We start from the raw sequence: 26,262 nt of genomic DNA, 5'->3' as shown, positions 1-26,262 counted from the left end.
TCACCGTGCTCAAGGACCTGGGTTCCAGCCCTCTCCCTGCAGAAGAATGCTTCATGAGAGGTGAAGTCAAATAAAATAGAAAGAATGCACCCAAGGAGAGGCCATCAAAATATATCAAACATCTATTAAAGGAGCTACAACAAAATATTAACAGCAACACAGTCATAGTAGGGGACTTCAATACCACACTCTCGCAGCTTGACAGATCATCCACACAGAAGGTCAATAAAGAAATGAAGGAGCTAAATAAAGAGATAGATAAACTAGAACTATTGGACATTTTCAGAGTAAAATGGTGATTTCACCATTTTCAGCCCAACTTGGATGAGTTTGAAGAAATCATGTTAAGTGAAATCAGTCAGAAACAGAAGGATGAATATGAGATGATCTCATTCACAGGCAGAAGTTGAAAAACAAGATCAGAAATGAAAACACTAAGCAGAACTCAGACTGGAGTTGATGTATTGCACCAAAGTAAAAGACTCTGGGATTGAGGCTTGGGGGGAGTTCAGGTCCTGGAACAGGATGGCAAAGGGCCTCGTGGGGGTTGTATTGTTGTGTGGAAAAATGAGAAATGTTATGCATGTATGGACTATTATTTTTACTGTTGGCTGTGAAACATTAACCCCCCCAATAAAGAAATTAAAACAAAATAGAAAAAAAAAATGGAAAAAATGTCTGCCAGGAGCGGAGGATTTGTAGTGCAGGCACTGAGCCCCAATGATAACCCTGGTGGCAAAAACAAACAAACAAACAACAACAAAACAGTGTTGCAAGTACTCTTGAAGTAGGATCCAGTTCTAATGAGAGGGGACAAACTCCTCTCTGCTACCTTCTCAGACTAGTGTATGAGGGTACAATCCCAAGGCTAAAATCACCCCGATCTCTAAAGCAGAAAAGATCTCCACCAAGAAAACTATAGACTTCTACCCCTGAGGAACACAGTTGCAAATATCCTCAACAAAATTCTCACAAATCGAATCCAACCACATATTAAGAAAATAATCCGCCAGACCAAGTGACATTCGCTCCTGGGAAGCAGGGATAACTCAACATTTGTAAATCAGTGTAATCCACATCATCATCATCATCAACAACAAAAAATAAAAATCACAAGGTCATCTACTACTGGATACTGAAAGGGCATCTGACAAAAGCCAACATCCATTTCTGACAAAGACCCTCCAGAAATTGAGAATAAGACAGTTCTTCCTCTATGTGATAAAGACCAGATATGACAAACCCACAGTTGACATCACACTCAATGGGGAAAAGCTGAAAGATTTTTTTCTTTCCAAATAAGAAATATTAATTTCCAGAGCTGAGGATGTAATAGGAGTGAAGGAGGTGGCACCCCCCCACCCCAACACACACACCGGGAAAGCACATCCAGGTAGGTTGCTGGGGGGCGGGTGGGGAGAGTGCAGGTGTCGGTGCAGGTGCAAGCAATGACCTACTTCTTCCTCACCTGCTCATGCATCATTAGAAGTCAGGCTTGCCATTCAAAGCATGCTTCATTTCCTGACCTACCTCAGTCTCCAAGGCCACCCAAGTCCCTGGAATTCTGTCTTGGCTTAAGAGAACCAAAGAATTTTCTCTTTCCTTGTTGGCTTCCTTATTCCCTGGGGGCCTCACTTACTCATCAGGCTTCAGTTTCTGTCTGCATGAGAGAACTCAGGGAGAAACTGAACCCTGTCTGAACACAGCAGATGGTCACGGGGGCCTCTGCCTGGCTTGTTAGGACTTGGAATTAGGTCGGATTCCCAAGTCAAAGTTAAAGTTCCCAAAGTCACCCTCTGAGTCTCTGAATTTCTCTTCAATAGCTTGGTGCTTCAGAAGCTGTCAAATATCACTTCCTGCCTTCCCCCCCCCCCCCCGCCCCTGCCCCTTGTAGCGTTGGTTCCTGCAGGATTGAGACCTGGTCATGATCCTGTCTCTGCAACCTGATTAGTTACATCAATCAGTTCTGTGAAGCTTAGGGAGTGCATCTGAGCCAGAAGATGATTGAAATCTGGCCCATTGTAGTAAGTATGTCTATTTGTTCTGAAATTTTGATATCTGGTGCCTTCCTGGTCCTGTATATATTACCCTTATTGATTCCCAGAGATGAAAAAGACCCACTAGGGTATCACTACCTTTCCTCTCCCTCTTCTCTCTCCTATTCATTTATTTATGTCTCAGAATTATCTCTGTGGCTTATTCCCTGCACAAAATTTCAAGACTGCAAAGCTCCCTAGGGGATGACAAGGTTTGCTTCAGGAGTTGGGCGGTAGCGCAGCAGGTTAAGCACAGGTGGCACAAAGCGCAAGGGCTGGCTTAAGGATCCCGGTTCAAGCCCCCGGCTCCCCACCTGCAGGGGCGTTGCTTCACAAGCAGTGAAGCAGGTCTGCAGGTATCTATCTTTCTCTCCCCCTTCCTGTAGTCCCCTCCTCTCTCCATTTCTCTCTGTCCTATCCAACAACAACAACATCAATCATAACTACAACAATAAAACAACAAGGGCAACAAAGGGAATAAATAATAAATAAATATTTTTTAAAAAGGAAAAGAAAAGGTTTACTTCATAGATCTCTACTGGCAGTAATTTTTAATTTGCCTTCCTCTAGGTAGAAGAGGGAATACAGAAACAGAGATAGAAGGGGAAGCAAGTCAGCACTGGTCCATAATTCATGAAGCTGTCCACCCTCTTGCAGACTCTCCCATGTGGTGCCTGGGGCTGGAATCTGGGTCCTTGTACATGGTAATATGTGCTCTCTACTGGGTGAGCCATTCACTCTGTCCCATCCCCTCCTCCCACCACCCTTTTTCTATCAGGCCTTTACACTTCAGGCTGTTTTGCTCCGAGTTAGGAACTAGATAACTAGGGACAAACTCTATATGCCAGAACTACCACAATAATAAAAATAAACTGATTATAGACTATGTATCTTGTCTCACTTGTCCCTTCCCATGGGAGCCACAATGAAGACCCTTGCCCATTTTTTTTTCTCTTCTCTGTTTCCTGGATGACCCCGGTGCTTCCCTGTGTGACCCTTCATTGTGTTGTATGGCTCCAATGTCTAGGGAAACATGAGTGTTAAATGCTGTCCCTTGGGTCTCACCGCAGTGTCCTGCACGGGGCAAGGTTGAAAGGTCTTGAGAGGAGGAATGAGAGCTGAGGGTAGGGAGGGCTTGTGCCAAAGACACAGCAACTTTATTTGGTTTGAGGCATATATATATACTTCCCATCAACAGCTAAACAAAAGGCAAGTGGTTACATAAATTCAAGCAGCACCTGGTGTTTACAAACTTCTTCTATATGTTTTGGTTTATTCAGCAGCTAGCAAAGCTAAGGTCAGATCAGAATGTTCTGCTAATGCTTGCAGACATAACTGGGGAAGTTGTGGGTTCAATCAAAGGCCATGGTATTCTTTCCCATGTTTTTTTTCTTGGCAGCCTAGTTTACCAAGGGCCTGATGGAGATTTGCCTTTTGGTGGTCACCTACACTTGGGCCAGGGAGTTAGCACAGCTGTAGAGTATATGCCTTGCTTGTGTGAAACCCTGGATTCAACCCAGGCACCACATACAACAGAGACAAAACAAACAGAACATCATACATGGAAGGGGTGCTCTGTTTTCTCTTTCTCTTGAAACAGTTCTTTCTTCATGACAGTCACTTTCATATCTGTATGTGGTATCGTAGTGAACTGAAATGAATCTAGGCTGCATTTTAAAATACGAACCCTGACAGAAAGACTGGGTGGGGCGACTGCCTTGCCATGCTCCCAACCTAGGCTCAAGCTCTGGCACCACAGGAGGAGGTTGTATGGCACTGAAGGAAGCTACAGAGAGTTGTGATATCTCTTTACCTCTCTTTGAATGAAAAGAAATACAACCTAAGATTGTGAAATCATGTGCATGTGAGATCCTAGTTCTGAATAATTAAGACACAAGCTTGGGTTGGGCGGTAGCGCAGCAGGTTAAGCGCACATGGTGCAACATGCAAAGATTCTTTTGGATGTCTTCTGTGGTGAATATTCTGTCCATGTCCTCTCCCCATTTTTGGATGGGGTTATTTGTTGAGTTTAGCAAGCTCTTTATATATTTTGGTTATTAGCCTCTTGTCTGATGTATGGCATGTAAAGATCTCCCATTTGTGAGGGGTCTCCCATTTGTGTGGTTTGGGTAGTGGTTTCTATTGCTATGCAGAAGCTTTTAAATTTGATTTAGTCCCACAAGTTTATGCTTGCCTTAGTCTTCTTTGCAATTAGATTCATTTCATTGAAAATGTCTTTAAAATTTATGTGGAAAAGAGTTCCACCAATATTTTCCTCTAAGTATCTGATAGTTTCTGGTATAACATCCAAGTCTTTGATCCACTTGGAATTTACTTTTGTATTTGGTGAAATACAGTGGTTAAGTTTCATTCTTCTGTATTCAACTCATTTTCCAACACTATTTGTTGAAGAGACTCTCCTTTCCCCATTGAATAGTCTGGGCACCTTTGTCAAAGATTCGATGTCCATAGGTGTGGGGGCTTACTTCTGGGCTCTCAATTCTATTCCACTGATCAGTGTGTCTTTTCATGTTCCAGCACCAAACAGTTTTGATTACAATGGCCCTATAATACAATTTGAGATCTGGGAGTGTAATGCTTTCAGTTTTGTTCTTTATTCTCAAGACTGTTTTGGCAATTGTAGGTCTTTTCTGGTTCCAGATAATCATTTGTAGCATTTGTTCTATTATCCTAAAATGTGTTTGGGATCTTGATGGGGATAGCATTAATTTTGTATATGGCTCTGGGTAGTATATTCATTTTAATGATGCTAATTATTCCAACCTATGAACATGGATTATCTTTCCACTTCTTTGTGTCTTTTTTAATTTCCTTGAGTAGTGACTCATAATTTTCAGTATACAAGTCTTTTACTTCTTTGGTTAGGTTTATTCCTAGATATTTTACTGTTTTTGTTGCTATAGTAAAAGGAGTTGATTTCTGGATTTCAACTTCTTCTAACTTAGTGTTTACATAGAGGAATGCCACTGACTTTTGTATGTTAATTTTGTAGCATGACACCTTTCTGTATTGCCTGATGATTTCCAAAAGCTTCTTGCTGGATTCTTTAGGTTTTTCTATGTATACTAACATGTCCTCTGAAAATAGGGAGAGTTTGACTTCTTCTTTTCCAATCTGTATGCCTTTAATTCCTTGCTCCTGCCTGATTGCTGTGGCAAGAACTTCTAACACTATGTTGTATAGTAATGGTGATAGTGGGCAGCCCTGTCTAGTACCTGATCTGAGGGATTTTCACCATTGAGTATGATGTTGGCTGTAGGTTTGCTATATATAGACTCCACTATCTTGAGGAATTTTCCATCTATTCCCATATTTTGTAGCATTTTAATCATAAAGGGATGTTAAATTTTGTCAAAGGCTTTATCTGCATCTATTTATATGACCATGTGGTTTTTGGTCTTCCATTTATTTATGTAGTGTATCAAGTTGTTTGATTTACATATATTATATCTTGCATCCTTGGGATAAAGCCTACTTGGTCATGATGAACAATCTTTAATATACTGCTGTATCCAGTTGGCTAGAATTTTGTTCAGTATTTTAGCATCTATGTTCATCAGAGATATTGGTCTGTAGTTTTCTTTTTTGGTTGTGTCCCTGTCTGCTTTTGGTATCAGAGTGATGTTGGCTTCATAGAAGCTGGAAGGGAGTAGTCTTGTATCTTCAGTCTTCTGGAAGACTTTTAAAAATGGCACCATTAACTCTTCTTGGAAGGTTTTGTAGAAGAATTCATTTGTAAAACCATCTGGTCCAGGGCTTTTATTCTTAGGAAGGTTTTTGATAACTCAATTTCGTTGGCTGTGATGGGCCTGTTCATATTATCTAGTCTCTATTTAATTTTGAAAGTTTGTAGGTATCTAGGAAATTGTCCATTTTTTCCAGGTTCTCTAGATTGGTGGCATATAGTTGTTCATAGAAGCCTTACATAATATGTTGAATTTCTTTTGTGACTGTTGTGATATCTCCTCTTTCATTTAGGATCCGATTTATTTGGGTCTTCTCCCTTTTTTGTTTTGGGAATCTAAAGGTTTGTAGATTTTGTCTACTCTTTCCAAGAATGAACATTTACTTTCGTTGATCTTTTGTATGGTTTTATTAATGGTTTAACATATATATATATTTCTGCCCTAACTTTAGTTCTTTCTGTTCTTCTGGCTGCTTTAGGGTTCCTTTGTTCTTCTTCTAGGTCTTTAAGGTGTGCAATCAGGCTGTTTATTTGTGCTTTTTCTTGTTTCCTAATGTATGCTTGTATGGCTATGAACTTCCTTCTCAGTATTGTCTTAGCTTGTCCCAAATTTTTTGATAGCTTGTTCCTTTATTTTCATTGAACTCTCAAAACATTTTGATTTCTTCCTTTATTTCCTCTTTGACCCAGTAGTTGTTTAGTAGTGTACTGTTGAGCTTCCACATTTTGGAACTATAACTGATATTTTCTTTATTGTTAAGTGTTAGTTTAATTCCACTGTAGTCTGAGAAGATGTGTATTCTGAAGAAGTGTAAACTGGAATGTGTATTCCAGTTTCTTGGGGTGAATGATTCTGAAAATGTCCAATAGTTCTAGTTTATCTATCTCTTCATTTATCTCCCTCATGTATTTATTGCTTTTATGCCTGGATGATCTGTCAATTTGAGAGAGTGGGGTTGTTGAAGTCCCCTACTATGACTGTGTTGCTGTTAATCTGTTGCTGTAGCTCTTTCAGTAGATGTTTGATGTATTTTGATGGCTTCTCATTAGGTGCATAGATGTTAATAATTGTTAAGACCTCTTGGTTAACTTATCTTCTGAGCATTAAGTAATATCCATCCCTATCTTTTAAAATTTTATTTATTTTAAAGTATATTGTGTCAGATATGAGAATAGCTTTTTCTGCCCTTTTTGTGGGCCATTGGCTTGTATCATAGTTTTCCATCCTTTCACTTTGAGTCTATGTTTGTCTTGTTGAGTTAGCCTTCAGGATCCTTTATTTATCCTTATTTCTTTCCATTATAAATATGATGTGTCTTGGTGTCTTTAAGTCTAGGTTAATTCTGTTTGGGACCTTCTAGGCTTCTTGAACCTTTATGTCTTTGATGTTGTCTAGACTACAGAAGTTCTCAGCTATTATGTCCTAAAGAATGCTTTCTCCCCCTCCCTCTTTCTTCCTCTGACAAGCCAATGTATATATTATTTCTTTTGAAGTCATCCCATATGGCTCTGTTGTTGTTTTCAGTTTCTCTTAATCTCTTTTTCTTTTTTAGTTGTCTGTAACTCATTCTCGATCTTCCTAATTCTGTCTTCAGCCTCATTGATTCTATTCTCTCTCCCCTCTACTGTTTTTTGGAGTTTATCTATTTTGTTACCTTGTTCAGATATTGTTTTTGCTTGTTCAGCTAATTGTGTTCTTAGCTCAGCTATTTCAGCTTTCAGCTTTCTAATAACCTTGAGATAATCAGTGTTTTCTTCTAGAGTCTCATTTGTTGTTTCTGCATTTCTGATGACAATTCTTTCAACCTCTTTACCCACTCCTGTGACTATTTCCTTAAGTAGTGTTTGGATGTTGAGCTCATTATTTTGTGGTTCAACCTTTGCTTTTATCTGGACTCTTGTCCTGGTTCATTTCTCCAATATTTCTTCTTGTTGGTTTAACCATTTTATATAGTATGTTATGAGGGCCCTCTATTAGTACTTTTCAAATTTCTGATCACTCTTGCCTGGATTGACTTGTGTATAAGTAAGGTACTTAGAGAGGTCACAGTTGTGGAAATTGACAGTTGTTTCAATATTATTTCAATCCCTGTGTTGGAGCATAGTGGGTGTTAAAAGCCTCTTTTGTGATTTTTCTTCCCTGCAGGCTATGGGAGCCTGAGGGCTTTTAAACTATATTTAAGCTTCTTAGCTTAATCACTTATTCCTGACCAAGAGATAAAGCAGGGTGAGGGAGAGATAGCACAGTGGTTATGCAAAGAGACTCTTACATCCCAAGGATCCAAGGCTCTGGCTCAATTCAGCTTCCCTGCCAAGCTGGGCAGCACTGCTGAGCCTTGTGAGTTTCTAAACAAATCCCATTTATAGTCTGTAGGTTCTGAGGCAATTATTCACCATGTTTTCATCAGGAGAACAATGTGGAAAGGCTCCCACTATACAGCCCCACTGCTAGGCCATCGAGGTGTAGTTCTCCTGAGTTTCCTGGTCAGTTCTCTATTCTCAGATGTCAGCACAGGGCCTCCCCCATTACTTCTCCAGCCTCTGAGGGCAGTAGCAATGGAGACTCACAGTTGCATTTGGTGAGTCTTAGTGGAGTCCTCTTCTCCCTTTAGCAGTCTTTTTGTTGGTAAAGCAGACTGGAGGTGGTGCCTCAACTGGTAAACTGCCAGACTGTTACCAGCCGCTCAATCTCTCCTTAGGCTCTTCTCTGTCCATGAGCCACAAATGTTTGTACTCACCAATGGTTTGGTGGGTTCCTGAAGTCGTTCTAATCCTGCCTTGTTGCAGTCCCATGTGGTCTTCTTTGGTATTCCTCCTGATATGTACAGTTGCACAGTTATTTTATAGAGAAAACACATCTGATCAAAAAAAATATATAAACTTTAACTGATAAGAAATTTATCATTACTAATGTTTTGTGAGTGTTTGTCTTCCAGCTTTTTTTCATGGAAAATTTTTTCCTTTGTTTCTAACCTGTTTATTTCATCATGTGTGACATTCCTCATCAGTATGTTGGCTCATACAAGTGATTTCCATAGTTGTCTAAGTATTTTGCCATGCCTTACAGTGTTTAACCAATTGTCTACTGTTGGTTGATTTTCTCAGATTTTTGCTATTGTAATAACTTCTATAATAAGCTGCTTTGTACATATGTCTGTGTAATTGTCCAATTATATTCTTAGGCAAAATGCCTGGAAAAGAGATTACAGAATCAAAGCACTCACTTTTAAAGGGCTTTTGTGTAGAATTGCACTCTAGAAAATGTGTACCAATTCACTTTCTGCCAAGAGAGATTTGAGTAATGATTTCCCAAAGCTCTCCCCAGTAGTTAAAACTATTACTATTTTTCATCTTGGGCAACATCATATATGCATTTAAAATGTTTACCAGTAAGGACAATAAACTCACAAATTTACCTTCAGTAAACCCCTATCCTTTAGCACTTCATATCTAACATGGACTATACTTAGAAAGACCATGCTTATAGAGACCTGGAGAAGGCACTTAATCATCATAAGTTTCAATGTACTCAAATATAAAATGGGCCTTGAAAAAAAAAAGCCTTCTATCTCTGGATTGTTTAGAGTTAATGTATTTGAGGGAAAAATCTTGTACATGCCACATTATACATTTTATTTTTCTTATTTCCTTCCTTTCTGCCCATTACCAGAAGTCTTATACAGGAAGAGTTGGACTCAAGTCCTGAGGAGCGTAGGTGTATAACATCCATATAGAAGTACAATTTGGGAAGAGAGCCCATGAGTCAGGGGTCTCAGTGTTGTGGAAAGGGAAGATATAGAAAGAGTACTTGGATTCATCCAGCTGCACAGACAAAGGAGTGAGTGAGGATACTTCTCCTTGTGCTGCCTTTCAAAAAAGCGAAAGGACAGAAAGGGAGATGTAATATAGAGTTTCTTTAAAGGGAGTTCTTCTATTCCTACTGGAGTCAAATGACTTGATCAAACCTTTATCTCACTGTCACTTCAATACCAGTGTTGCCTTAGGAAGATAATTCCACAAAGAAAGTTGAAGCCAGCAGTCCAGGTCAGGTGAGATCACAGCCACAGGCTGGCTTCCAGGCTTACTGTTGGAGAGCCATGGAAATGCCACAGTTGTCATCAACCTTTTCATTTAGGGGGATAACTGTTGTCTCCTTGGGCCTAGGCCAAGTTCCAGGCAAGGGGGAGGGTAGGTCTCTTTAACCATGACTGTCACTGATGTCAGCCTGTGCTGGCCATTTGTACCCAAGTCAGACTTGAACTCAGGTCACATGTATGGCAAAGCAGAGCACTATCTAAGTGTTATTTCTCTAGCCCAACATGTAGTAATTTCTAAATAAAGGAGCAAATCCTCTCCCCTTCCTACCCTCCCCCCCAAAAAAAAGTAAGTAAAGTTGGATGTACATGAGGGCTATTTGTGATCTCTCCAGGGAATAATATGTTTCCTGTCAGATCTTTTTTCCTGGTCTACCTCAGGGACTGCTCACTCGGGGGTGGGGGGGGGGACAGGGATGGGGGGGCTCCACAGCTAGAATCTGTCTCAGTAAAGCAATGTCAGCCCTTCAGTTCTGTTTATCTGACTGACTGTTTTATAAATTGAATCTGAGGGGCCAGGTGGTGGCGAACCTGGTTGAGTGCACATGTTGCGATGTGCTAGGACCTGAGTTTGAGCCCTCAGTCCCCACCTGCCTGGGGAAAGCACTGCAAGTGGTGATGCAGTTTGACAGCTTTTTTTCTCTCTCTACCTCTCTCTCCTCTGCTCTTTCGCCCCTTCCCTTTGAATCTCTGGCTGTCTCTACCCAATAAATAAAGATAATAATAAAATATGAATTTGAGGGGCTGGGGGGTAGCATAGCAGGTTAAGTGCACATGGTGCAAAGCTCAAGGACTGGTGTAAAGATCCCAGTTTGAGCCCCCAGCTCCCCACCTGCAGGTGGTCACTTTAAAGGAGGTGAAGCAGGTCTGCAGGTGTCTATCTTTCTTTCCCCCTCTGTCTTCCCTTTCTCTCTCAATTTCTCTCTGTCCAACAATAACAACAGCAGCAATGACAACAATAACAACAACAAGAACACAACAAGGGCAACAAAAATGGAAAAAATGGCCTCCAGGAGCAGTGGCTTCTAGCGCAGGCACCAAGCTGCAGCAACAACCCTGGAGGCAAAAAAAAAAAAAAATTTGAGAGAGATACTTGGGAGTGAGTGGTGGAAGCTGCCCACTGAGGTTCACAGTTATTGTCAGATCCTTTGACTGATAAATGGTTCCTAGGGAACTTGCTTGGCTCCTGTGGGTCTTTGGAATCACTGCCTTTGTGTGATTAAGATCCTGGATCCTTTGTGATTCTCACTGAGTGGCAACCTAACTAGCAGCAAAACACAACACATAGCCTATGTTTCTTCTGTGCAGGCTCCAATTTTCTGCTTCTGTCCCAGTCTGCAGCAATTTATACTCTCCATCTCATCTCCAACTGTGGTGGACTCCAAGTTCATGATAACTGCCTTTTTAAAAATTATTTATATCTTGGGCTTAATGCCTACACAATGAATCCACCACTCCTGGTGATGATTTCCCCCCTTTTCTTCCTCTTCTTTGTTTTATTTAATATAACAGAGAGAAATTAAGAGAGAAAGAAGAGAGAGGGAGTGAGAAAGAGAGACACCTGCAGCATTGTTTTACCATTAGTGAAACTTCCCTGGCAATTAAGGACTGGGAGCTTATACCAAGTTCCTTGCTCATGGTAATGCATACCAGCACCCAGGCCCCCATCATGATCACTCTTTAAAAATATATATTTTACTTTAACTTATATATTTATTTATTGGATAGAAACAGAAATGGAGAAAGAAAGAAGAGACAGAGAAGGAGAGAGAAAGACACCTGCAACACTGCTTCACCATTTGTGAAGTTTCTATCTTGTAGGTGGGGTTTGGGTGTTGGAAATTCACTGACTATAAGCAAAAGGATTTATGGGCATCCAGCTGATATCATGAGCCTTGTGAACATAGGACAGACCTATAGCAGAGAACATAAACTCCTGAAGGATTTTGGGTATGAGGGACTGTTTAAGCAAGCTTCTGGTAGAAGTTCAGCCCTTTTTGTGCTTTTTGCCCTTTTTGTTCACCCCCTTCAACTGTTGCTGTTCCTGTCTGGTCTTCTCCTGGGACCCAAGCGTGTTGTAGCTGAATGTCGGTGAACTAAGTTTAAGGATTCTTGCTCTTCATTCATAGCTGGCTGGTCTTTCCCTCTTTGCTTATTTTGCTGCTATGGTTTTTATGTGCTTAATAAACCTGCCATCTTATAAATCTCAAACAAAAGTCTCCAGTGGTCTTTACCTTTTACAATTACCAGGAGCTTGAATCTGGGTTCTTGCACTTTGCAACATGTGTGACCAACCAGGTGCACTACCACCTAGCCCCTCATGATCACTCAATAACCACTTGTACCTCCTGTTCCTCCCAGTACGACCCTAGGAGCTACCTATTGTCTGTATTATCTTTTCCCTGCATCCTCCTTTCTGGGTAGCAGCTCCTCATAAAAGAAAGTTGTCTGAACTTAAACCAACTAAAGGACGTCTCCTTTGTTTAACTGTTATGGAACATGCCCTAGGGTCTATCCTGAAATTAAGATGGATAATCCTGAACCCTACTCTTCCATCCCAGTCTCTTATCACATTGAGAGGGCCATGCTGATTAAGAAACCCCATGCTGGCCTCAGATCTTATTCAGAAATTTGTTAATTGGCAGTTTACACTCCTGTAGCAGCTTTGCTTAGTTGATGCAGCCAGTTGTTGATGAGAAATGCTGAACTATAAAGCAAGACAAGCAACATGTGTTCACAGCCTGGGTGATACACTATCTCCTCAGCTTTCCCATAAAAGGAAAATGTTTACTTATGGCCATCCAAACATGCAATATGGTTAGGAATCAGGCTTCACCCCCACCTCAGGAACATTTATCCAGGGAGATGCCAGAGAGTCAGGAGGGGAATTCCAGACCACATAGGATGGGGTCTTGGGATCATCCCACTTTCTGTAATTTTCTTCCTAAAATAAAGCTTGTAATACCTCCTAAGTATTGTTTTTTTCCTTTTTTTTCCTTCGGGTTATCGCTGGGACTTGGTGCCTACAGTATGAATCCACTGCTCCTGGAGGCTATTTTTTTCCCCTTTTGGTGCCCTTGTTGCTTATTGTTGTTGTTATTGTTGTTGTTGTTGTTGTTGTCATTGTTGTTGGATAGGACAGAGAGAAATCAAGAGAGGACATGTTAACAGAGAGGGGGAGAGAAAGATAGACACCTGCAGACCTGCTTCACTGCTTATGAAGTGACCCATGGGCAGGTGGGGAGGAGAGGGCTTGGAACCAGGGTCCTTGCACTTCAGGCTCTTAATCCACTGCACCACCACCCAGCCTCCCTCAAGTATTCTTCATTATTATGAAAGGTCAAGGCAAGTAGGTGGCAGGTATGAATCTTTGGTCATTGTCCTTTTATTTTCCCAATTTAGTTTTAACATATTAACTCTTCCTTGCAAAATACTGCAAGAAGTAGAACACTGAATGTTACTTTTGTGTAATTCATCAATTTCAAGTCATGTTCTCTTTTTCTGGGCTAGTTCTGTTCCTTTGGTGGGTCAAAGTCTGCCCCAGATAAAATTGATGGGGCTCACAGTTAACAATATTTACGTACTTTTCTCATATTTGGAAGCTGCTCTCTTCCCTGATCCAGCTTTCTAGTTATATTTCCAACCCTGACTCCATCTCCCCAGACAATACCTTTGGTCCACCTGAATGTTAGCTGTTGGGAGCAGGCAAAAATTAGTACAGTCCTGAGCCCCTCAGAATATACCTAAAATAGGCCTACTAGCTTCTTCAACATGGAGACCCTAAATCTCATGTGTTGTATTTTTGCCTTTAGGTTCCTGATTATTAAGCAATTTTTTTCTTCTTTGCATTTTAATGTTTTTTCAGCCACCAAGCTCCAGATGCTACTGACACCAACCTGACTTTGTTGGGCAGACAATCTCACAAATGTGTCCTGGAGCCCCACCTCCCCAAAGCTCTGCCCCACTAGGGAAAAATAAAAACAGGCTGGGGGTATTTTTATGTTCAGCAGGGAAGCAATTAAAGAAGCCAGACATTCCACCTTCTGCATCCCATAATGATCCTGGGTACATACTCCCAGAGGGATAAAGAATAGGAAAGCTTTCAAGGGAGGGGATGGGATATGGAACTCTGGTAGTGGGAATTGTGTGGAATTGTACCCCTCTTATCCTATGGTCTTGTTGATATTTTCTATCTTGAAAATAAATAAAAACAAGTTTCAGTGTTCAGAAGGAAAGGGTACAGTTACCAAGGTAGCAAAGTTAACAACACTGGAAAACCTTGGCATCTTAGGTCACCTTAAGTCATTAGAAAAGTTTAAACTATATTCAATACACTTCTTCATTAAGTTTATTTTTGTGAAAAGATCTATTTTAAAAAGATTTTCATTAAAAATGCTTAAATGTCACAGTTTTAGCTCCAGATTTACATAAGTGCTTCAGGGACCATGGGCTACTCTAGGCCTGCTCCTGGGACTTATATGCATTAAAAGTTTCTAGTTTGGGGTAAATTATTGCCAGGCCTATTCACATTTAAATCACAGCTGCAAGAGCAAGAATTTCTCCTGTTCCACTTTCTTCCCACTTACGACTGCCCCCTACCCTCGTGACAACCTAGCTCCCTTGCCTCACAGTGGGACAAGCCCTGTAATTCCCATTCCATATCTCTCTACAGGATCAGGTTGATGCTGGCATTTTGCCTAAATTGCCTGATTTCTTCTTCTTTACTAACTAAGTTTGATTCCCCCCACCCCATTCCCTTGCCATGGGGGCTCTAAATAAATCAGACTCATAAATGCTTGTTGCAGAGCTTGCCTTCAAGGACCCTAAGTCCAGACAAGTACCTAAAAAAACTCACAGAAACTCAAATATTATCAGTATTTAGTCTGTATTAAAATTTATCCATTGTAGAACTGGCAAAATAGCTTCCTTGGATGTGTGGCTTTGCCGTATGTCTGACCCAGGTTTGAGTCTGTCCCCAAAACTGTGTTGCAATGATCTCTCTTTCTCCCTCCCTCTCTTTCTCTGTCTTTATCTAAAAAAAAAACTTCTGTCTCATTATTTAATAATTTATTTTTTTATTTTTCATCAATATCTAAATATATTTGACACATAGCAATAGAATGACTTTTTGATATTTATCTTCCCTTTCTTTTCCCATTGTTGTTGTAATTTTATCTTTATGGTATCTTCATGTTGTTTTTGAGAGGCTAGATTTTCTGTCTAGACTAGAGTTTACCAGAACTTGAAATGAATGCTGAATTCTCTTAGTGTTATTTAACATATCCCTCTTTTGTTTTTCCAATAAATAGCAAGAATTGAGATCAGATTCAGATTTGATATTTTAGCAAGAATAAGAAATTAGACACCTCCAAAATAACCTTGCTAAAATATCAAGCTTTGCCTCCAGGGTTATTGCTGGAGCTTGGTGCCTGCACTAAAAATCCACTGCTCCTGGAGGCCATTTTCTTGCCCTTGTTGTTGATGTTAGAAGTAGAGAGAGGAGGGGAAGACAGAAAGGGGGAGAGAAAGATAGACACTTGCAGATCTGCTTCACCACTTGTGGAGTGATACCCCTGTACGTGGGGAGCCAGAGGTTCCAACTGGGATCCTTAAGCCCACCCTTGCGCTTTGTCTCACGTGTGCACTTAACCTGCTGAGCTACTGCCACCAGCCCGAGTTCTGTTTCCTCTTTTGTGATTTTGGCATCCACTGACATTCAACACTCAGACAGTTAGTACTCAGTATGCTGGCAATTCATTGTGAGTTGCCAAATGGTGATATTCAATTTCCAGTATTTCTTCCCTACTAGCTTGAAAACTAGTGTGCTTGTAGGGGAGAGGGGTGGTGCACCTGTAGGGCAAACACATTACCATGTGTAAGCGGTGATTTTCACGCCTCCATCCTTACCTATATGGCAGAGGCTTCACAAGCAGTGAGGCGTTGCTAGACTTGTCTTTCGTTATCATCCTCACTAACCCCATTCCTTCTTAATTTCTCTCTGTCATTATAACAAAGAAGGAGAAGAAGGAGGAGGAGGAAGAGGAGAAGAAGAAGAAGATGAAGAATGGAAAAGGCTGCCTTGTGCAGGCACTGAGCCTCAGAGATAATCCTGGTAGCAATAAAAAAATAAATAAACTCACAAATGTGTATAGCAGACAGTCATGCTTTACAAAGATTTACCTCAATGCTTACACTAGACTCTTCCCTGTTGAATTTCTTGTTTGCAGCATTTCATCTAAGACATCTCTATGGGGGAAATATGAAATTCTTTATTTATGTATGGAGGAATGGAGTTCAAGTTTACCCAGTTTAGAACTGGTGACCTGGACTTGATCCCAGCTTTCCTTGACATCAGAGTTCTAGCTCTTGACTACCGAACTCTAGTTGTTTTCCTGTCCCTGGTGAGGGATTCACACCTCTCATACTCTTCTGTCACCTCGGCCAGATTTCTTGTCCGCTCAGAAAACCACCTCTAATCTCTAATCTCTTTTGGGAGCAAGGTATTATCTCAAGATGCAATGGTTTTCTTTCAATGGTGAAATGTGCCTGAGTTCTCTGATTCATAAGAAGACAAACATGGAACTAGCAAGATAGCACACTTGAGGTGGTGCCTGTTTTGTCATGCTTTCAGTCAAGGCTCAACCACAGCCCCCATGACACTGGGGAAAGCTTTGGTGCTATGGTGTGTTCTGCTCTCTCTCTTTCTCCTCTCTAAAAAATTATGAAACCTCTCTGAGTCAAAAAATAAGAAACAAAGACAAAGTGCCTTTTCTTTGTCCCCATATGCCATTTAATTCACAGCTCACCTCTTTTCCTGCAGGTGCTGTGTGTTTGATCACATCATATGTAGACTGTGTGTATGTGTCCCTGTGTGATCTCCAGTCTCTGTACCTGCTGGGAGAGGCCATCAAAGCCTACCCACTATGTTAAGCTCTATCTTTGCAGGGTCCTAATGGACTGTTTCTATCTACATCAGATCTGATGACTAGGTAAATTTTGAAAAGTCAAACATGAGCTTACTGCAGGGTTTGAATATGCTAGAAAGCAGAAGTTATAAAAGAAAAGTGTTGATTTGTAGAAGAGCCTTTTTTTCCCCTTAGAATAAAATCTCTTTTTAGATTGCAAATACTCATTTTGCCTTTAGGACTCTTTCTTGACATGCTCAACTTTCATTAATATCCATTTTGCTATGTAAGTATCAGCATTTCTCTGCAGATTCTGCTTTGCATTTTTAAGCTATGGTTGAGTCAATAAATTTGTAAAATCTTTGAGGTCTGGTTTGTCTTCTAGTTTATGATTTTATTACAACTAACCAGCCTGCACATGGTGGACATTCAGTGGATATTGGGTAAATAGTTGTCTAATTCTTTGTTCTTTATGGTTTTTGAAGACAGATTAAGCTATAGTAATAGAACAGACAACACAGATTTCAGATTTTTCCACTGATACAAGATATCACATTTGGTAATGTCCTTGGGTAATTTCTTATATATATTCTCCCCATAACCCCCCCCCCTGAATTTTTTTAAATTGCCACCAGGATTATCACTGGGGCTCAGTTATAGCACTACAAATCCACTGCTCCTGGAGACCATTTTTTCTTTCTTTTTGTCTTTCTTTTGACAGGACAGAGAGAAATTGAGAGGGGAATGGGGGGTAGAGAGGAATAGAAAAAGACAGACATCTGTGGACCTGCTTCACTACTCATGAAGCTTCCTCCCTACAGGTGGAAAGTGGGGGCGTAACCCAGGTCCTTGTATATAATGATATATATGCTTAACTGGGTGTGCTACCATCCGGTCCCCAAACAAAAACCCATTTTTGACACCAAATATCTCTTTTTAGGGAAGTTGTTAGAATTGGGCGAGTACTTCTGTTCCCATCACAGATTAATTATAGGTTTTCTGAGAGACCAATCCTTTAACATTAGGTAATAGAACTTGGAAGGACATTTCAGCAGTGGATGGTATTGTTTTCATCTGCCTGTCAAGAATATATTATACCTTTTGGGAATATGTATTTTTTAATACATATTTTTTTAAATATGTATATTTTATTTTTATTTATTCCCTTTTGTTGCCCTTGTTGTTTTATTGTTGTTGTATTATTATTGTTGTTATTGATGCCATTGTTGTTGGATAGGACAGAGAGAAATGGAGAGAGGAGGGGAAGACAGAGAGGGGAGAGAAAGACACCTGCAAACCTGCTTCACTGCTTGTGAAGCAACTCCCCTGTAGGTGGTGAGCCAGGGGCTGGAACCGGGATCCTTACGCTGGTCCTTGCTTTGCGTCACGTGTGCTTAACTCACTGCACTAACTCCCGACTCCCTGGGAATATTTTTTTTCCTGGACAAACACCCTACCCATTGCCAATTGCTGTATTTTGGGAAGGCCTACTTCTCTTACTTCCTGCCTCCATTGTGGTTGGCACATACTCACCTTGTGGCATGACCAGTTTTCTGTATTTGGAGTTTTGAGAACAGCAGCCTACAATAGAGAATCACCCTTCTGAGAGAGATGGCAATACAAAGTAGATTGGAATGGAGAAATGAAGACATATCCATACTTTCTGACACTGTTTGTTTGAGCCTCCTCAGGACCCAGCACATTTGGAGGCTGACCACTCCTTAGATTGACAGTGAAATGAGCCAACTGCTTCTACAGTTTGCTCAAATTAGTCTATGTACATTTTCTGTCATTTCAAGCCTACTGGAACCCAAGTCATATACTACCACCCTCTTCAGGTTAGACTGTGAGAGAGGTACAGGGAAGGAACTGTGACTCTATCTGAGGGTCCCATGTTTTACTGAAATTTTTTATGGTGGTTCAGTGTGGAAAAGGAGTTAAATCAAAGCATCATATCCATGTTATATGAGAGCCTCCATTACTGTTCAAGAAAGGTTTCATTTCTGAATATACACGCTAGGAACAAATTTGACTTTAAGTAACTGAAATAAATCAAAGAGCCTTAAATCAACTAAGATTTAATACTCTTGTATAGCAAGGTGTCTAGTGTAAGTAGTTGTTGGGACAGTTTAGGAGAGTAATAATGCTCACTTCTCTGCCAACCCCCTTGTTATTGCTTTATGTCTTATGCTGTTGCCTTATGGATGATCATAAAGTTGCTATAATGACTCCAGATATCATATCCATATTTAAGGAAGAATGAAGATTTTTAGTGAAAGGGTTGCAGGATCTCCATTTCTCTTCTTTTATTTCGAAAATCAATGCTCCCAGGATCTCCTTGCAGGTTTCTGTTCATATCTTAGTGGCTAGAACTTACTGTGTAACTTCAAGCAAGACTAGGGAAACAAATATCCAGTGATGCATATTGATGATTTTGCCGGCATCAAGCTATATTTAATAAGAAAGGAGTGGGAGTGGGTTCTTAAAGAAAATGTGCTTATTCTCCCTCTATTTCCTTAATGTGGGCTTTCTTCAGGAGGATTTTCAGACTTCCTGTAAAAGGTTTCTAACACTTCTCCCCTACCTGGCTGTCAGATTTGTCTGTGTACTAGCTGAAACTTTTTAAGTCCCTCATCACATTTGACACAAGTAGGCTCACTTGACAAGATCAAATCTTAACTTTAAAATGGCTATGTTTCAACGTACTCATTGTCTAAAAAACAATGGAAATGATTGCAGATAGTGTCATTAGTAATTCTAAAAAAAATAAAAACCAAAACCCAAAAAAAACCAAATGCAGTGCCTATGACATGAATAGCCACAAATGAATATAAATCCCCTTCTCCTCTTTTTCTGCTTGGTTCCCCCTTCCCCTTTCTCTTCTTTTTTGTTAGTAGTGTAGTTCATTGCAATACTAACTACATTTCCATTGTTTGGGTTCATGACTCTGAATGTCTAGAGAAGGATCTCAAAGAGATTATTAATACCCAAGATACAAGGAAGCAGAAATATCATTTATCTTAATTCAATTCACAAGTTGCCCAGGCAGAAATCTTGAATCTATAGCAAACCAGTTCCAATTAGTTCTAGTGCTTGCTTCATGGATCTGTTTGTTATCCTCTAATAACATAATTTATGCTGTCTACCTGACATGGAGAAGTTTCAGGCGATGCAAATAAACTCAAGAAGTCTTTTAATGTGTTACATGACAAATGGAAGCATATTCTAGTTTTTCACAGTAGAACCTGTTGTCTGTGGAGATAGGAAGATGGGTAATGGGTACAAGGAAGATTGCTGCTTGAATATTGTTTTTCCTCCCTGAGAGAGTATTTGTAAAGTACAAGGAACACTCAGCTTAGTCTAATAGATGAGTTTGAATTTTGATTCCACCATTATTTGACCTTAGGCAAATTGTTCCACCTTGCTCATCCTGTAGTCTTCCTCATAAAATGGATTGTGGGGAGTGGCCTACGAGTGTGTGAAAATTGGTGTGTGGAAAGAGACACAGGGAATAACACAGGACAATGGGGCTGGAATCCCACTCAGTGCTGCAGCTGGGGACATCACCACTGTGAAGTGCAAACCAGCACTCAACATGGGCCATAGGAGTAGGAGGAAGACAGGACTTTTAATTGTGGTGTATGAAGAAGACTAGCACATCTTGACCAACAGGATACCCTGACAAAACCCGCACTACCCATCTCTGATCAGGAGTGGAATTAGCAACAGCTGGAAGAAACAGATGGGCACCATATTGAACTGCCCACTGATGTGAATTTAAGGGAGACTCTCCTCAACCTTCCTCACCAACACATAAAAACAACACTGCTACAGAGCCACCCGCTGGTGAAATAGCAGAAATTAGACTCAACCAAAACATGGATTTAAAGAAGGATTTAAAGCCTCAGGTTCAAGATCACTTGGAAAACATTTCTGAGTTGCCATTGAGAAAACTATGAGGAATACAGGACACCAACAATAATATACAAATTCAAACTAAGGAAGCCACAGATCTCTTCACCAAGGAATTAAAAAATTCACAAAGACTACTCCAAAGGAAAATTCTAGAATTAAAGGAAAGCCTGACTAGAATTTAGGCCTTTATAAGAGGCCTAGTCTCCAGACTAACCCAGTTTGAAGATAGAAAAACAGGACTATAAAATAAAGTCACCATACTCTTGGAGTTCAAGGATGCTGAAAAATGAACAGTTCTTTGTCAAATAGCAGACTCCATCAGAAGAAAATAACAAACATGGAAGTTATTGATATAGTAGAGGATAAAGAGAAAGGAGAAGAGATCGTATTCAAAGAAATTCTTGCAGATAATTTAACACACATAGGCAACAGTAAAAGTCTAGACATAAAGAAAGCATAATGGAAATCTAAACGACTGGACCCCAAATGTAAAGCACTGAGAAATATTATAGTAACATCCTCTAAAAGAAAGGACAAGGAAGAAATACTGCAGGCTGTAAGGGAAAGGAAGAAGTTGACATACAGAGGCTGAACTACTAGTCTTTCACCGGACTCTCAACACAGACCCCAGTTGCAAGAGGGAATGCCATCTTCACAGTATTAAGAAATAAGAACTACTATCCAAAAATCCTCTATCCTGCAAAACTATCCTCCAAATAGGAAGGAGAAATTAGAAGCTTCTCAGACATACAGAAACTAAAGGAATTCACCACCAATAACCATGTGTTGCAAGAATTACTGAAAGGAGTCCTACAGGAAAAGTAGAAAGAACACTAAATCCAAATGAGATTTTACTTTGTACCTTATAGTTGGAGTAAATCTCATCCATCTTTATTACCACCTGATGAATCTTGTGAGGCTTCCTAGCCAATCAAGGAATCTAGGGGCATCTTGGTAATCCCTGAACCAGGAAATTGTCCTTACATTGCTTATTTGTTGTAGGCTATTACAGTACCCTATGTAAAAATAAGTCATGGCCTCATAGTAGAACACTTGCAAAGAATAGGGTGTTATAGTAAAATAAGAGAATATATCAATAATTTTTTAAATGTTTTCCCCACATTTTCTTCATCTCCTAATGAATAGATCATCTATATCTTTTGGTTTTCTGTTGCAATATTTGCATATCTGTCTTGATTGCTTTTACTAACATCGACATATCAAAAGTCAATCTCATGTATTTGAAATTCCCTGAAAAAGATATTTTTAATAGCAATGAAGGAAAGGCAAAACACAGAAAGAAACTTGTACTAGACATATTCTGTTGCAGCCAAGTCAAAGGCATTGGAGGAGGAGGTCAATAGGGCATTGATGACCCAGTGCACAATGAGGGAGTAAGGCCTGAGTTGGTGGTAGAAGTGCTGTTCAAATGTCTATTATGAGAAGATGAGAAATTGTACCCATATAACAACTCATTTACAAACCATTTCTTCCCTAATAAACTTGGTTAAAAATATTAAACTTCCTGGCTCCCCACCTGCAGAGGAGTTGCTTCACAAGCGGTGAAGCAGGTCTCTCCCCTTCTCTGTCTTCCCCCTCCTCTCTCCATTTCTCTCTGTCCTATTCAACAACAACAACAACAACAACAACAATAACTACAACAACAAAACAACAAGGGCAACAAAAGGGAATAAATAAATAAAATAAATATTAAAAATATTAAATTTAAAAGGAAATAGAGAAGGAGATTGTGAGAGGATATGTCACACACCAAATTTTTAATTAATGCATATTTTCATTTCCTGCCCTGGCAGTAAGAGTACCTGCTACAGGGCATTTTAAATAATGTAAGGTCCTTGATTTCTGTAGCAAATGATGAAATGTAGGCAGAACCCTGCTATAGATGAGAATATTAAAGTTCTCAAAGACTAGAGAGCGTGCCTCAAATTATGAATTGGTTAAATGTTGGAGTCAACATTTGCAGTAAGGTTTGTCTTATTACAGATCTTTCTATCAACACTTACTGACAAGCAGCTCATCTGATAGCCTTTTTACTATTCCTTGCCAAAAGTTTATTGTTTTGCTTGTCACATTTTGATTTTAATAGGAAGCAAAGTCTTAAACTGAATGAAAAACCTCAATAATGTATTAGTGATCAAGACATTAGGTGATGAGATTAATCAGTCAACTAAAATGAATTTGATGTACAAGTATAGGTACTTCTGTCACCTCTCTGCTCAGAAATATATGCGAGAAAAATAAGAGTCTACACAACCTTTCTTCCAGTCCTTTCTGAGGGGTCACTCTTTTCCATACCTCTTTTCTTATACAAGATCTTGGCATGTGGCTCCCCATGCACATCTATTTTATGAAATCTCAGAGGAAAATGCAACAGCTTTCTTTTTTTTTTTTTTTAAATTTTTTATTTATAAAAAGGAAGCATTGACAAAACCATAGGATAAGAGGGGTACAACTTCACACAATTCCCACCACCAGAACTCTGTATCCCATCCCCTCCCCTGATAGCTTTCCTATTCTTTAACCCTCTATGGACCCAAGGTCACTGGGATGTATGGACCCAAGGTCATTGTGGGACCCAAGGTATGGACCCAAGGTCATTGTGGGATACAGAAGGTTGAAGGTCTGGCTTCTTTAACTCCTTCTCCACTGAACATGGGCATTAACATGTCGATCCATACTCCCAGCCTGTCTTTCTCTTTCCCTAGTGGGGAAGGGCTCTGGGGAAGCAGAGCTCCAGGACACATTGGTGGGGTTGTCTGTCCAGGAACGTCTAGTCGGCATCATGCTAGCATCTGGAACCTGGTGGTTGAAAAAGAGAGTTAACATACAAAGCCAAACAAATTGTTGAACAATCATGGACCTAAAGACTCCAATAGTGTAGATGAAGAGTTGGGGGGTTCTCCATTTTGTAGATAGCTAGTAAGCATATTTTAGTTATATTACAAAGGGCCTGTGGCTATACTAGTGTTTTGTTTTGTTTTTTCCTTTTTCTTTTTTCCCCTGAGCCTGAAATCTGATATGCCATTGGATCCAAGTTATTGTCTGGGGAGATGATATCATGGCTGGAAAAAGGACCAGAAAGCTGAATCAGGGAAGAAAGTAGCTCCCTAATATGGGAAAAGGGTATGAATATCATTGACTATAAACCCCATCGATTTGATGTGGTCTGGGGCCCATAATTAGCTTAGGAGCCTGTGTGACCTCTGCATCCCTGTATATCTGAGCTCACATTCTGTGGTCCTGAGTTGGAACATTCCATGCTGCCCCAATATCGACCCATCTTCCTCAGGTATAGCACAGAGTATGTTGTCCATTCTCCCTTTGGAGGATGGAACATTCTCTACCATTGCAACAGCTTTCTTTCTCTCCCACTCTATTATGTTAAAAAATAATACAAGTCCATTTTTATTTCTCTCATTCACAGAGAAACAGAAAAAATGGTACTGAAATGGTGAAGTACTTGATAAATTAGACAATTATAGGACCCCCCCCCCAAAAAAAAAGAAACCTATGATGGGCACTGTTCCTACTGAAATGTAAATATTGCTGATCTCAGTCTTGCAGAATCCTTCACAGGCATTTTGTCTGACATCTTGGAAGCATCTTGCCTGGTTTACATGTTTTGATTCTTTTCCCATTCCTTTTCTTTGAGAAAAGATAATCTACTTTTTCTGATATCTATAGTTTGCTGGGCAAGAGCCCAGGTGTGGTAACTGATGGACTTGGTTTGGATCTTAGCTCTGCTACTTTTGTGACTTTGAACATTTGTTCCACCTGAACCTTATTTTCTTCTTTCTCCAAATTTTAATGATAATAGCATCTCCACAAGGAATTGCTAAAATGATCAAATAAAAACACAGATAAGTGGCATTCAAAGTAGTGCCAGTCATATGTCAAATAATGGTCTTACCAAGTCATAATAACCACTATTTGATGGAATAATTCAAGTACATGTTTTTATTCTTTTCTCCTTGGTCATCTACTACAAAAAGAAAAGCAGCCAGACCCCAGAATTCAGAATTGATCACTATTCTGCATCTTTATGACAAGGAAAAAATCATATTCAAAAAGATCTATCATTTCATTCACAGAAGAAATATACCCTAATCAAAGATTTTATGATGGACTAAAACAGATTCATGTAAAAAGACCTGAGAACATAATATATTGCCACAGTGTCTCTAGACAAATTATTATAGCTTTTTTTTATAAGTCCACAGACAATGAAGTGAAAGATTAGTCTGGATTTTTTTGCCTGTGTTTTTCTTCTTTGATCTGAGATCAATGGGGCTACTCTTTGAAGAACTAGATTCCAGTGTTGTGAATGAGCTACAGGTGGCTTTCTGAGCAGTCACATGATCACTTGTTATTCCGTATTACATATTTTGCTAATTCCAAAGCATAATTTTTGAAACCTTTGGCTGATCTATAGATGCAAAATGTGTCAAGTACATTTTAGATGTTTGTTCAGGGCCCTAGAATCACCCTGCCGGATTTAAGCATGAATTCATTCAGATATCTCTCCAAACATTTGGGATTGCTAATGAGAACAGTGTCTGCAGACCACCCCAGAGGTTACCCAAACACTGCACAAATCATTTATGAATGAACAGCTGTGTTTTCAGCACAGGGTGACTGTGTGGGAGAAGACAAGAAAGCATAAATTTTTCAAAAATGTCTCTGGTAAGTGGGATTATTATGTGATTCCTGCAAACTCTTTAGAGCATACTTCTTCCCAATCATACACATTAATAGGAAAGAGTCAAGAAAATTTATTTATTTATGCTCAGTTGTAGCACACTTGGTTGCACACACATGGTACCTCGAGCAAGGAACTAGGTTCAAGCCCCTGCCCCCCAACTACAAGGGGAAGCTTCACAAGTAGTGCAGTGCTGCACTCTCTATCTCTCCCTTTCCTCTCAATTTACCCATGTCCTATCAAATAAAAAGAAAGGAAAAAATACTTAAAAGCTAAAATATTTGCTAAAGGTTTTTAGATTAAAAATACTTTTATATTTACCCAAACCAAGATTTCATAGAATCTGAACTGAAATTGAATTATTAGATTACCATCTAAATTAACTTTCTTTTGAGACCAGTTTTGTCCAACAGAATTATCTGTGATGATGGAAATGTCTACTCTCTGTGCTGTCCAATACATAGCTATTACCTATCTGTAGAGAGTTCAGTTTTATTTAATTTTAATTAATTACAATTTAATTTTCAACAGCACATGTGCTTAGCAACTATTATTTTGGACAGACTAGATCTGTACCAAACTGTGCAAGAGATGTCAAGAATGAGGTATTCTGAGGTCAGCTGTCATTCCACAGAAGAACTTTTGTTAGGTCACAGAAGCACTGCTGAGTTTATCACTGCTTCCCATCTTCCCAGCCTCACCCAAGACCCCCAGTCACAAAGCTTGGCCTTCTTGGTGGAATGTTCCTCCCTTCTGGGTACTGCAAGTCCTCACCCTAGGCTCCTAATATACTGTGTGTGATGCTCTGCAGAATGAGTTTTTAATCCTGTAAGTCAAACTTTTGTGTCACTGTAGACTACAAGAGTGTTGCACCATCAAGCCACTG

At 39.8% G+C, this 26,262-nt stretch overlaps 1 long non-coding RNA gene across 1 annotated transcript in view; it reads left to right on the top strand.

Annotated features, from left to right (window-relative positions):
• Positions 1 to 26,262, top strand: part of LOC132534332 (uncharacterized) — a 95,869-nt gene that overhangs the window by 43,955 nt on the left and 25,652 nt on the right. The window lies entirely within an intron of this gene.

Source organism: Erinaceus europaeus, chromosome 18, assembly GCF_950295315.1.
Source record: "Erinaceus europaeus chromosome 18, mEriEur2.1, whole genome shotgun sequence".
NCBI classification, from domain to species: domain Eukaryota; kingdom Metazoa; phylum Chordata; class Mammalia; order Eulipotyphla; family Erinaceidae; genus Erinaceus; species Erinaceus europaeus.
The sequence above is the reverse complement of the archived record's forward strand: the minus strand, read 5'-3'. Positions and strand labels throughout refer to the sequence as shown.